The sequence below is a fragment of the Monodelphis domestica genome, chromosome X, assembly GCF_027887165.1.
Source record: "Monodelphis domestica isolate mMonDom1 chromosome X, mMonDom1.pri, whole genome shotgun sequence".
In the NCBI taxonomy this organism is placed as follows: Eukaryota; Metazoa; Chordata; class Mammalia; order Didelphimorphia; family Didelphidae; genus Monodelphis; species Monodelphis domestica.
The window spans coordinates 74,858,875-74,872,267 of record NC_077235.1 but is presented as its reverse complement, the minus strand read 5'-3'; positions in this window follow the sequence as shown (position 1 = coordinate 74,872,267).

The window sequence follows — 13,393 nt, the reverse complement described above, 5'->3', positions numbered from 1 at the left end:
CTGTCTCCTCTTCCTGTCTCTCTGTCTCTGTCTCCTGTTTCATTGTCAATCTGTCTCTCCTCTCTGTCTCTCTGTCTCTCTGTCTCCTCTGTTTCTCTGTCACTCTGTCTCTCTTTCTCTCTCCCCATATCTCCCTCTCCCATATCTCCTCTGTTTCTCTCACTTTGTCTCCCTCTCTCTCTCCCTCTCTGTCTCCTCTGTTCTGTCACTGTCTCAATCTTTCTCTGTGTCTCTCTGTCTCTCCCTCTCTGTATACTGTTTCTCTGTCACTCTGTCTGTCTGTCTCTCTGTCTCCTCTGTCTCTCTCTGTCTCCTCTGTTTCTCTGTCACTCTGTCCCTGTCTCTCTTTATCTCTCCCCCTCTCACTGTTCCCTCTGTTTCTGTCACTCTCTCTCTTTCTCTGTCATTCTGTCTCTCTATCTCTCCCTCTATGTCTCCTCTGTTGCTCTGTCACTTTGTCTCTCTGTCCTCTTTTTGTCTCTCTGTCTCTCACTGTCTCCTCTGTTTATCTGTCACTATGTGCTTCTCTCTTTCTCTCTGTCTCCTCTGTTTAGCTGTCACTCTGTCTCTCTCCCACTTTCTCTTTTTCCCTATCTCCTCTGTTTCTCTGTCACGCTGTCTCTCTCTCTTTCTCTGTCTCACTGTCTCCTGTTTCTGTCACTCTCACTGTCCTTTCAGTTTCTCTGTAACTGTCTCTCTCTTTCTCTGTCAATCTGTCTCTCTGTCTCTCTCTCCCTCTCTGTATACTCTGTTTCTCTGTCACTCTGTCTGTCTGGTCTGTCTCTCTCTCTGTCTGTCTCCTCTGTTTCTCTGTCACTCTGTCCCTGTCTCTCTTTATCTCTCCCCCTCTCACTGTCCCCTCTGTTTCTCTGTCATTGTCTCTCTCTTTCTCTGTCAATCTGTCTCTCTGTCTCTCCCTCTATGTCTCCTCTGTTTCTCAGTCACTTTGTCTCTGTCTCTCTTTCTGTGTCTCTCCCTCTCCCTCTCTCTGACTTCTCTTTCTGTCTCTCTCTCCCTCTCCATCTCCTCTGTTTCTCTGTCACTATCTCACTCTTTCTCTGTCTCTCTATCTCTTCCTCTTTGTTTACCTGTCACTCTGTCTCTTTTTCTCGATCTCTCCCTCTCTCCTTCTATCTCTTTTTTCTGTTTCTCTTTCTGTCTACACTGCTTCTTTGTCCCTCTGTCTCTCTATCTCTCCTCGATCTGTCTCTTGTTTCTCTGTCCCTCTATCTATCTGTTTCTCTTTCTCTCTCCTCCTCTCTCTGTCTCCTCTGTTTCTCTGTCACTCTCTGTCTCTCCCTCCCTCTCTGTCTCTTCTGTTTCTCTGTAACTGTCTCTCTCTTTCTGTCTGTCTCTCTCTTTCTCTTCTCTTTCTGTGTCATTCTGTAGTTCACCTCTCTGTCTCAGTTTCTCTTTCTCTCACCCCCCTCTCTCCTCTGTCTCTCTATCTCTTCCTTTCTATTTTTCTGTCACTCTGTCTCTCTCTCCCTCTCTTTCTCTTTTTTCTTTTTTCTTTTTCTCTGTCTCCTCTGTTTCTCAGTCACTCTGTCGCTCTCTCTCTCTATCTCTCTCTCTTGTTTCTCTATCCCTCTATCTCTCTCTCTCTGTTTCTATTTCTCTCCCCCTCTCTCTGTCTCTCCCTCTCTGTATTCCTTGTTTCTCTGTCACTCTCTCTCTCTTTCTTTATCCCTCTCTCTCTCTCCCTCTCTGTCTCCTCTGTTTCTCTGTCACTATCTCTCTCTGTCACTCTGTCTCTCCCTATCTGTTCTCCTCCGTTTCTCTGTCACTCTGTCTCTCTGTCTCCCCCTCTCTGTCTCCTCTGTTTCTCTCTCACTCTATCTCTCTGTCTCCTCTGTTTCTCTGTCATTCTTTCTCTCTGTCTCTCTATCTCTCTCCCTCTCTGTCTCTCCCTCAGTCTCTCCCCCCTCTCTCTCCTCTGTTTCTGTCACTCTGTCTCTCTCTCTCTCCCTCTTTCTCCATCTCCTCTGTTTCTGTCACTGTCTCTCTCCTCTCTGTCACTCTTTCTCTCTGTCTCATCTGCTTCTCTATCACTTTGTCTCTCTCTGTCTCTCAGACTTTCTCCATCTCTGTCTCCTCTGTTTCTCTGTCACTGTCTCTCTTCTTCTGTCACTCTGCCTCTCTGTCTCTCCCTCTCTGTCTCCTCTGTTTCTCTATTACTCTGTCTATCTGTCTCTCTCCCTCTCTGTCTCTTCTACTTCTCTGTCACTGTCTCGCTCTTTCTCTCTCTCCCTCTCTGTCTGTCTCCTCTGTTTCTCTGTCACTCTCTAACTCTCCCTCACTCCTCTTTTTATTTGTCACTCTGTCTTTATGTCTCTCACCCTCTCTGTCTCTTCTGTTTCTCTGTCACTGTCTCTCTCTTTCTCTGTCTCTCTGTGTTTCTCTGTCTCTTCTGTTTCTCTGTCATTCTGTCTTTCTCCTCTCTGTGTCTGTCTCTCTTTATCTCTCCCCTTCTCTCTGTCTTCTCTGTTTCTCTGTCACTCTGTCTCTCCCTATTTCTCTTTCTCTCTCCCCCTCTCTGTCTCTTCTTTCTCTGTCTCTCTCTCCCTCTCTGTCTTCTCTGTTTCTCTGTTACTCTGTCTCTCTGTCTCCTCTGTTTCTCTGTCACTCTGTCTGTCTCCCTCTGTCTTTCCTGCTCTGTTCTCTATTTCTCTTTGTCTCTCTATTTCTCTATTTGTCTCTCTATTTGTCTCTCTATTTCTCACTTTGTCTCTCCCTCTCTATCTCCTCTATTTCTCTGTCACTCTGTCTCTGTTTTTCTCTGTCTCTCTATCTCTCTTTGTCTATCTCTCTCCCTCTCTCTCTGTGCCTCTCCCTATATCTCCCTCTATCTCTGTCTCCTCTGTTTTTCTGTCACTCTATCTCTATCTCTCCCTCTCTGTTTCACTTTATCTCTCCCCCTCTCTGTGTCTCCTCAGTTCCTCTGTCTCTGTGTGTGTGTGTCTCTCTTTCTCAGTCTTTCTGTCTCTCCTTGGTTTCTCTGTCACTTTGTCACATTGTCTTCTCTGTTTCTGTTACAGTCTGTCTCTCTGTCTCTCTCCCTCTCTGTCTCTTCTGCTTCTCTGTCACTGTCTCTCTCTGTCTCCTCTGTTTCGCTGTCACTCTCTAACTCTACCTCACTGTCTCCTCTTTTTATTTTGCACTCTGTCTCTGTCTCTTCTGTTTCTCTGTCACTATCTCTTTCTCTGTCTCTCTCTGTCTCCTCTGTCTCTCTGTCTGTCTCCCCTATCTCTGTCTCCTCACTTTCTTTGCCATCTGTCTCTCTGCCTTTCTCCCTCTCTATGTCTTCTGTTTCTCTGTCATTGTCTCTCTCGTTCTCTGTCCCTATGTGTTTCTCTGTCTCCTCTATTTCTCTATCATTCTGTCTCCTCTGTCTCTGTCTCTCTTTATCTCTCCCCCTCTCTCTGCCTCCTGTTTTTCTGTCACTCTATCTCTGTCTCTCCCTCTCTGTTTCTCTTTCTCCCTCTCTCTCTGTCTCCTCTGTTTCTCTGTTGCTCTGTCTCTCTCTGTCTCTGTCTCTCAGTCTCTCTCTCTCTCTCTCCCCATCTCTGTCTCCTGTTTCTCTGTCACTCTGTCTCTCCCTCTCTATCTCTCTTTCTCTCTCCCGAGACCCTCTCTGTCTCCTTTGTTTCTCTGTCTCTCTATCTCTCCCTCTCTCTCTGTCTCCTCTGTTTCTGTCATTGTCTCTCTCCTCTCTATCTCTGTCTCCTCTGTTTCTCTGTCACTGTCTCTTTTTCTCGCTCTCTCCCTCTCTCCTTCTGCCTCTTTTTTCTGTTTCTCTTTCTCTGTCTCCATTGTTTCTCTGTCCCTCTGTCTCTCTATCTCTGTTTCTCTTTCTCTCTCCTCCTCTCTCTGTCACATCTGTTTCTCTGTCACTCTTTTTGTCTCTTTGTCTCTCTGTCTCCTCTTTCTCTGTCACTGTCTCTCTGTCTCCTGTTTCTGTCTCTTTGTCTCTCTTTCTCTCTGTCTCCTCCATTTCTCTGTCACTTTTTCTCCCTTTCACTGTCTGTCTCTCTGTCTTTCTCCGTCTCTCCCTCTCTCTCAGTCTCCCCTATTTCTCTGTCACTATCTCCCTCTCTGTCTCGCTTTCTCTCTCCTCTCTCTGTCTCTTCTGTTTTTCTGTCACTCTGTCTCTCCCTCTCTGTCTCCTCTGTTTCTCTGTCATTGACTCTCTCTTTCTGTCTCTGTCTACTCTCTGTTTATCTTTCTCTATTTCTCTCTGTCTCTCTTTGTCTCTCTGTTTCCTCTTTCTCTATCTCTCCCTCTCTCTCTGTCTCCTCTGTTTCTCTGACATTCTCTCTCTGTCTCTCCCTCTATGTCTCCTCTGTTTCTCTGTCACTCTGTCTCTCCCTATCTGTCTCTCTTTCTCTCTCCTCCTCTCTCTGTCTCCTTTGTTTCTCTGTCTGTCCATCTCTCCCTCTCTCTCTCTTCTGTTTCTCCATCACTCTGTCTCTCTGTGTCTCCCTCTCTGTCTCCTCTGTTTCCCTGTCATTCTGTCCATTTCTCTCTCTGTCACTCTCTCTTCTCTGTTCTCTTCTGTTCCTCTGTCACTCTGGCTCTCTGTCTCTGTCTCTCTCTCTCTCTCTGTCCCCTCAATTTCTCTGTCACTGTCTCTCTGTGGGTCTCTCTCTTCCTCACTCTCTGTCTCCTCTGTTTCTCTGTCACTGTCTCTTTCTCTTTCTCTCTGTCTCCTCTGTTTCCCTGTCATGGTCTCTCTTTTTCTGTCCTTTTGTCTCCATGTCTGTCTCCCCCAATCTCTGTCTCCTGTTTCTCTGTCATTCTTCCCCTCTCTCTCGGTCCCTCTCTCTCTGTCTCTCTCCCTCTCTCTCCTGTTTCTCTCTCACTGTCTCTCCCTTTCCTGTCTCTCTATATCTCCTTTACTATCTCTCTCCCTCTCTCTGTGTGTCTCTCTCTATCTCTGTCTCCTCTGTTTCTCTGTCACTGTCTCTCTTTCTCTTTCTCTCTCTATCTCTTCTTCTCTGTTTCTCTGTCACTCTGTCTCTTTTTCTCCCTCTCTCCTCTCTTTTTACTCTGTTTCTCTTTCTCTCTGTCTCCACTGTTTATCTGTCACTCTGTCTCTCTCTTTCTGTCTATATCTCTCCTTCTCTCTCTGTCCCTTGCTTCTCTGTCCCTCTGTCTCTCTATCTCTCCCTCTCTGTTTCTCTTTCTCTCTCCCCCTCTCTCTGTCTCCTCTATTTCTCTGTCACTTTGTCTCTCTGTCACTCTGTCTCTCTCCCTCTCTCTCTCTCTTCTCTTTCTCTGTCACTGTATCTCTCCTTCTCTGTCTTCTCTGTTTCCCTGTCAGTGTCTCTCTCTTTTTCTGCCATTCTGTCACTCTGTCTGTCTTGCTTGCTCTCTGTCTCCTGTTTCTCTGTCACTCTTTCCCTCTGCCTTTGTCTCTATCTCCCTCTTTCTCTGTCTTTCTCTCTGTCTCTCCCTCTCTCTCCTATGTTTCTCTGTCACTGTCTCTCTATCTCTCCTTTACTATCTCTCTCCCTTTCACTGTGTATCTCTCTATCTCTCCCTCTCTCTCTGTCTCCTCTGTTTCTGTCATTGTCTCTCTCCCCTCTATCTCTGTCTCCTCAGTTCCTCTGTCACTGTCTCTCTCTTTCTCTGTCTATCTCTTCCTCTCTGTTTCTCTGTAACTCTGTCTCTTTTTCTCCCTCTCTCCTGTCTCTTTTTTCTCTTACTCTTTCTCTCTGCCTCCACTGTTTCTCTGTCACTCTGTCTCTCTTTCTCTGTCTCTCTATCTCTCCTCTCTGTGTCTCTTGTTTCTCTGTCCCTCTGTCTCTCTATCTCTCCTTCTCTGTTTCTCTTTCTCTCTCCCCCTCTCTCTGTCTCCTCTATTTCTCTGTCACTTTGTCTCTCTGTCGTCTGTCTCTCTCCCTCTCTCTCTTTCTCCTCAGTTTCTCTGTCACTATCTCTCTCCTTCTCTGTCTCTCTGTCTCCTCTGTTTCCCTGTCAGTGTCTCTCTCTTTTTCTGCCATTCTGTCACTCCGTCTGTCTCCCCTGCTCTCTGTATCCTATTTCTCTGTCACTCTTTCTCTGTCTCTGTCTCTCTCTCCCCCCTCTCTCTCTCTCTCAGTCTCTCCCTCTCTCTCTCTGTTTCTCTGTCACTGTCTCTCTATCTCTCCTTTACTATCTCTCTCCCACTCTCTGTGTGTCTCACTATCTCTCCCTCTCTCTCTGTCTCCTGTTTCTGTCATTGTCTCTCTCTGTCTCTCTATCTCTTCCTCTCTGTTTCTCTGTCCCTCTGTCCCTCTGTCTCTCTCTCTCTCTCTCTATCTCAGTTTCCTTTTTACTCTCCTCCTCTCTGTCTCCTCTGTTTATCTGTCACTCTCTATATCTTTGTCTCTCTCTCTCCTCTTTCTTTGTCACTGTCTCTCTGTCTCTGTCACCTCTGTTTCTCTGTCTCTCATTCTCTCTGTCTTTCCTTCTATCTCTCCCTCTCTCTCTGTCTCCTGTTTCTCTGTCACTGTCTCTCCCTCTCTGTCTCTCTTTCTCTCTCCTCCTCCTCCTCCTCTCTCTCTCCTCTGTTTCTCTGTCACTCTGTCTCTCTATCCATCTCTCCTTCTCTCTTGGTCTCTTGTTTCTCTGTCCCTCTGTCTCTCTATCTCTCTATCTCTGTTTCTCTTTCTCCCTCCTCCTCTCTGTCTCCTCTGTTTCTCTGTTACTCTCTGTTTCCTCTTACTCTGTCTCTGTCTCTGTCTTCTCTGTTTCTGTCTCTTTTTCTCTCTTCTCTTTCTTTCTATCTCTCCCTCTCTTTCTGTCTCCTCTGTTTCTCTGTCACTCTTTCTCTGTCTCTCTATCTCTCCCTCTCTCTGTCTCCTCGTCACTCTGTCTCTCCCTCTCTGTCTCTCTTTTACTCTCCTCCTCTCTCTGTCTCCTCTGTTTCTCTGTCACTCCGTCTCTCCCTCTCTCTTTCCTCTGTTTCTCTGTCACTCTGTCTCTCCCTCTTTATCTCCTTTGTTTCTCTGTCCCTCTGTCCCTCTGTCTCTGTCTCTCTCTGTCTCTCTGTCTCTGTCTCTCTCTTTCTCTCTCTCTCTCCCTTTCTGTCTCCTCTGTTTCTCTGTCACTCTGTCTCTCTTTTTCTCTATCTCTTTTTCTGTCTCCTCCCTGCCTCTCTTTCTCTATTTCTCTCTGTCACTCTTTCTCTATTTCTCTCTGTCACTCTGTCTCTCTGTCTCTGTCTCTCTGTCTCTCTGTCTCTCTGTCTCTCTCTCTCTCTCTCTCTCTCTCTCTCTCTCTCTCTCTCTCTCTCTCTCTCTCTCTCTCTCTTCCTCTCTGGGTCTCCTCTGTTTCTCTCTCCCTCTCAGTCTCTCTCTCTCCAACCCTTTCTGTCTCCTCTGTTTCTCTGTCACTCTGTCCGTCTCTATCACTCCCTCTCTCCCCTCTGTTCTCTTCTGTTTCTGTCATTCTATCTCTCTGTCTCTGTCTCTATGTCTGTCTCTGTGTCTCTGTCTCTGTCACTCCCTCCCCCCCCTTCTATTTCTCTGTCACTGTCTCTCTGATTCTCTCTCTCCCTCTCGCTCTGTTTCCCTGTCTCTCTGCCTCCTGTTTTCCCTCTCACTGTCTCTCTGTCTGTCTCCCCCCTCTCTCGGTCTCCTGTTTCTCTGTCACTCTTTCCCTCTGTCTCTGTCTCTGTCTTCCTTTCTCTCTGTGTCTCTCTCTCAATCTTTCCCTCTCTCTCTCTCCTCTGTTTCTCTGTCACTCTTTCTCTCTCTTTCACTGTCTCTCTCTCTTTCTCTCTATCTCTCCCTCTCTCTCTGTCTCCTCTGTTTCTCTGTCACTGTCTCTCTTTCTCCTCCTCTCTCTGTCTCCTGTGTTTCTCTGTCACTCTGTCTCTCCCTCTCTGTCTCTTCTGTTTCTCTGACATTGTCTCTCTTCCTCGGTCTCTCTGTGTTTCTCTATCTCTTCTATTTCTCTGCCATTCTGTCTTTCTCCTCTCTGTCTTTGTCTCTCTCTATCTCTCCCCCTCTCTCTGCCTCCTCTGTTTTTCTGTCACTATCTCTGTTTCTCTTTCTCTCTCCCCCTGTCTCTGTCTCCTCTTTTTCTGTCATTCTGTCTGTCTCCCTCTGTCACTCTGTCTTTCCTGCTCTGTTCTCCTCTGTTTCTCTGTCACTCTATCTCTCTGTCTCTGTCTCTCTATCTCTGTCTCTCTCTCCCCCATCACTATCTCTCTCCCTCTCTATCTCTCTCTCTCCCCCTCTCTCAGTCTCCTCTGTTTCTCTGTCTCTCTCTCTCTGTCTCCTCTGTTTCTCTGTCACTCTGTCTCTCTCTCCCCCTCTCTGTATGTCTCCTTTCTCTGTCACTGTCTCTGTCTTCCTAAGTCACTCTGTCTCCCTCTCTCTGTCTTTCTCTTCCGTTTCTCTGTCACTCTTTCTCTGACTCTCCCTCCCTGTCTCTTCTTTTTTCTTTTTCACTCTGTCTCTCTGTCTCTCACCCTCTCTGTCTCCTCTGTTTCTCTGTCACTGTCTCTCTGTCACTCTGTCTATCCCTCTCTATTCTCCTCTGTTTCTCTATCACTCTATCTCTCTCCCTCTCTCTCCTATGTTTCTCTGTCACTCTGTCTGTCTTTCTCTGTCTCTCTGTTTCTCTCTTTCTCCCTCTTTCTCTGTCTCCTCTGTTTCTGTGACTCTCTTTCCTCTGTCTCTCTGTCTCTCTGTCTCTCTCTGTCTGTCTGTCTCTGTCTCTGTCTGTCTCTGTCTCTATTTCTCTCTCTCTGTCTCTCTCTCTCTCTCTCTCTGCCTCTGTCTCTGCCTCTCTGTCTTCTCTGTTTGTCTGTTACTCTATCTCTCTGTCTCCTCCGTTTCTCTGTTTCTCTGTCATTCTGTCTTCCTCTGTCATTCTGTCTTTTCTTCTCTGTTCTCTGTTTCTGTCTCTCTGTCTCTCCCTCTCTTGTCTCCTCTGTTTCTCTGTCACTCTGTCTCTGTTTTTCTCTGTCTCTCTATCTCTCTTTGTCTATCTCTCTCCCTCTCTCTCTGTGCCTCTCCCTATATCTCCCTCTATCTCTGTCTCCTCTGTTTTTCTGTCACTCTATCTCTATCTCTCCCTCTCTGTTTCACTTTATCTCTCCCCCTCTCTGTGTCTCCTCAGTTCCTCTGTCTCTCTGTCTCTCTCTCTGTGTGTCTCTCTCAGTCTTTCCCGCTCTCCTCGGTTTCTCTGTCACTTTGTCACACTGTGTCCTCTGTTTCTGTTACTGTCTCTCTGCCTCTCTCCCTCTCTATGTCTTCTGTTTCTCTGTCACTGTCTCTCTCTTTCTCTGTCCCTATGTGTTTCTCTGTCTCCTCTATTTCTCTATCATTCTGTCTGTCTCCTCTGTCTCTGTCTCTCTTTATCTCTCCCCCTCTCTCTGTCTCCTCTGTTTTTCTGTCACTCTATCTCTGTCTCTCCCTCTCTGTTTCTCTTTCTCCCCCTCTCTCTGTCTCCTCTGTTTCTCTGTTGCTCTGTCTCTCTCTGTCTCTATCTCTCAGTCTCTCTCTCTTTCTCCCCATCTGTCTCCTGTTTCTCTGTCACTCTGTCTCTCCCTATCTCTCTTTCTCTCTCCCCCTCTCTGTCTCCTTTGTTTCTCTGTCTCTCTATCTCTCCCTCTCTCTCTGTCTCCCCTGTTTCTGTCATTGTCTCTCTCCTCTCTATCTCTGTCTCCTCTGTTTCTCTGTCACTGTCTCTCTCTTTCTCTATCTCTTCCTCTCTGTTTCTCTGTCACTGTGTCTTTTTCTCGCTCTCTCCCTCTCTCCTTCTGTCTCTTTTGTCTCTGTTTCTCTTTCTCTCTGTCTTCACTGCTTCTCTGTCTCCTCTGTCTCTCTCTTTCTCTGTCTCTCTATCTCTCCATCTCTTTGTCTCCTCTGTTTCTCTATCACTCTCTCTCCCTCTCTGTCTCTCCTTGTCTCTTCTCCTCTCTCTCTTTCCTCTGTTTCTCTGTCACTCTGTCCCTCTGTCTCTGTCTCTCTCTGTCTCTGTCTCTCTCTCTGTCTCTCTGTCTCCTCTGTTTCTCTGTCACTGTCTCTCTGTTTCTCTGTCTCTCTGCCTCCTCTGTTTCCCTCTCACTGTCTCTCTCTTTCTCTGTCGTTCTGTCTCTCTGTCTGTCTCCTCCTCTCTCAGTCTCCTGTTTCTCTGTCACTCTTTCCCTCTCTCTCTGTCTCTCTCTCCCTCTCTTTCTCTCAGTCTCTCTATCTATCTCTCCTCTGTTTCTCTGTCACTGTCTCTCTCTTTCTCTGTCTCTCGGTCTCTCTATCTCTCCCTCTTTCCCTTTCTCCTCTGTTTCTGTCACTGTCTCTCTCCTCTCCATCTCTTTCTCCTCTGTTTTTCTGTCTCTCCCTCGCTGTCTCCTCTGTTTGTCACTCTGTCTCTGTCTTTCTCTGTCTCTCCATCTCTCTTTGTCTATCTCTCTCCCTCTCTGTGTGTGTCTCTCCCTATCTCTCCCTCTATCTCTGTCTCCTCAGTTCCTCTGTCACTCTGTCTCTCTCTGTCTCACTGTCTCTGTCTCTCCGTCTCTCTCTGTCTCTCCCTCTCCTTTGTTTCTCTGTCACTGTCTCTCTCTTTCTCTGTCTCTCTGTCTCTCTATCTCTCCCTCTTTCTCTGTCTCCTCTGTTTCTGTCACTCTGTCTCTCCCTCTCTGTCTCTCCCTCTCTGTCTCCTCTGTTTCTCTATTACTCTGCCTCTCTGTCTCTCTCCCTCTCTGTCTCTTCTGCATCTCTGTCACTGTCTTTCTCTTTTTCTGTCACTCTGTCTCTCCCTCTCTGTCTCCTCTGTTTCTCTGTCACTCTGTCTCTAACCCTGGATTGAGAAATGAGAAAAACCAATGGCCACACAGGTGAAATGACTTACAAAAAGTCCTCATGGTCATTTTGTGAAGATTTTGAACCCACATCCTTTGATTTGAAATCGGAGACTTCTTTCTTTCCATGATGCCATACTCTCTTGCCCTAGCTCAGGAAGTGCAGGCAACATTGAATATTTCTGTTTAATAAATGTAATTACAGAAACACATGTGTGCCAGGAAAATAACAGGATGCATTCAAAGGCTAGATAGAATCTGAGTTCAAATGCTTCCTTAGATGCTGTGTACCTGAGCAAGTCCTTTAACCTGTCTCTGGGCTTCAGTTTTCTCATTTTTAAAATAAGGAAAATAATAGCACTTATTGGTCAAGGTTGTTGTGAGGATCAAATGAGTTAATAAATGTAAAAGTTCTTTGTAAACCTTAAAGCACCATTTAAATGCTAGATATCATCATTATTATTACTTTTTGTTGTTTTTTATTAAATTTCATTATTATTATCATGCAAAATACACTTCCACATTGGTCATTGTTGTAAGAGCAAACGGATACATAACCCAAATCCCCAGATAAAACCCTAAATTCACTGATGTCAAAGAGGACAATTAATAGTTTTCTATTCTTTAGATCTGATTTTACTTGTGTGAAAAGTTTTTTGTAATCATGTTCACATAATTCCCATGTTTGCCTTGGCAAGTAGATTCCCAGGTATATAATTACTTTTAAAAAACAAACTGCACAGAGACAGCTAGTTAGCACAGTGGTTAGAGTGCCAGGCCTGGAGTCAGGAACTCTTTTGACTTTCCTAGCTATGTGATCCTGGCCAAGTCACTTAACTCCCATTGCCTAGCTCTTGTTGCTCATATGTGTTCTTTAATAGTACATAATGGCATAATAATAGTAATAATAATGAGGCTTTCAGATAGGATCCTCTAATTTTTATATCTAAATATTTGTCTTTATCTGGGATTAAATTAATAATAAAACGTTTTTAATATACAAAAGTCCCCCTTTTACCAGGCAATCCAATGATTAAGACTGAACCCGAAAGAAGTGAAAAACAGGGAAAAAGTCCCATATCAACCAAAATATTGATAGGAGCACTACTTGTAATAGCAAGGAACTGGAAACAAAGTGAGAGTCCATTGATTGGGAAGTGAAAAAACAATAATGTAGGAAAAATGGAATAAGGAAGTCAGTAGGAATTGGTACATAGAAGCTGGAAGGATTTCAAGCTATCAATAATAATTTAAAAACACAAAAGGAGGGGGCAGCTGGGTTGCTCAGTGGATTGAGAACCAGGCCTAGAGATGGGAGGTCCTAGGTTCAAATCCAGCCTCAGCCACTTCCTAGCTGTGTGACGCTGGGCAAGTCAGTTGACCCCCATTGCCTAGCCCTTACCACTCTTCTGCCTTGGAGCCAATACGCAGTATTGACTCCAAGACAGAAGGTAAGGGTTTTTATTAAAAACACACACACACACACACACAAAAGGAAGTCAGTCCCTACCTTCAAGAAACTTCTATCTAATAAGGGTAGACAAGTCGCATGAGGTCAGGAGAGTGGTTGCCAGGGAGGGGTATCTTGTTTTGGAAAGTTACAGGAATGGAGAATGGAGTTATAGATGCAGAAATTAGTACATTGTTCCCAGAGAGCATAACACTATTGACTTCATTATGGTTCCAGAAGCAGAAAGGCACGGAGGGACAAGGCACACAGGAGAAAACGATGGTCCTGGAGTGGAGCTGGGGGGTAGTTCCCCAAGCTGAAAGGGCTGAGACCTCCTGGTGATGGAGATCAAATGAAATGATATTTCTGAAGCCCTTAGCACAGTACCTGGTGCTTAGTCAGCATTTAACAAATCTTCGAGACCCTTTCCCTAATGGTCTCTGATGCGGGCGGCAAGGTGCCTGCGGAAACCGCCAAGGAGATCTGCATTGAAATCCTGGCTCTGACGTCAGCTTTGCAACCACTGAGAAGCTATCTTTCATCTCCACGTCTTAGTCTTCTGTCTTATAAAATAAGAATAATTATAACAAGGAAAACACTATGAAAACTTGACCGTACCGTCGAAATAAATACAAGTAATCATTATTAGATAGCCGGTGTTGAGATTGACACCTTATGGTCACTCCTTGTTCATTTATTTGGCTTCTTCTCTTCCCCAGGTTGGAGTTTAGCTACCACTTGTTTTCCCAATTCCACTGCTGAGCAGCACTGGACTTTGGGCATGTTCCATTTCTGGCCTGGGCTGGAGTTTCCCCTCCTCAGGGGTCCCGATGGTCTTCATACTCCTGGGAGCCTTAGCACATTGGCCCTCCTATCCGGCTTAACCTGTTGTAGCTCAGAACTTCGAAAGGAGGAGCTCAGCTTCTCTAGTAGCAAGGATTACAGGCCTCCATCGCGAGGCCCAAGTGAAGACCCCTTTTGGCAGTATGCCTAGATGGGGTCTCTTGGAGATATAGAAACCCGAACCCTGGCATTCTGTAGCATCACAGTATAGGTCTATGTCTCTTGGGCCTAAGGGCAAGAAGACAGGAGCTCTGTGAGCTTGGGAGGCAGAAAATGAACATAGGAATCGCCATACACAGCGTCAG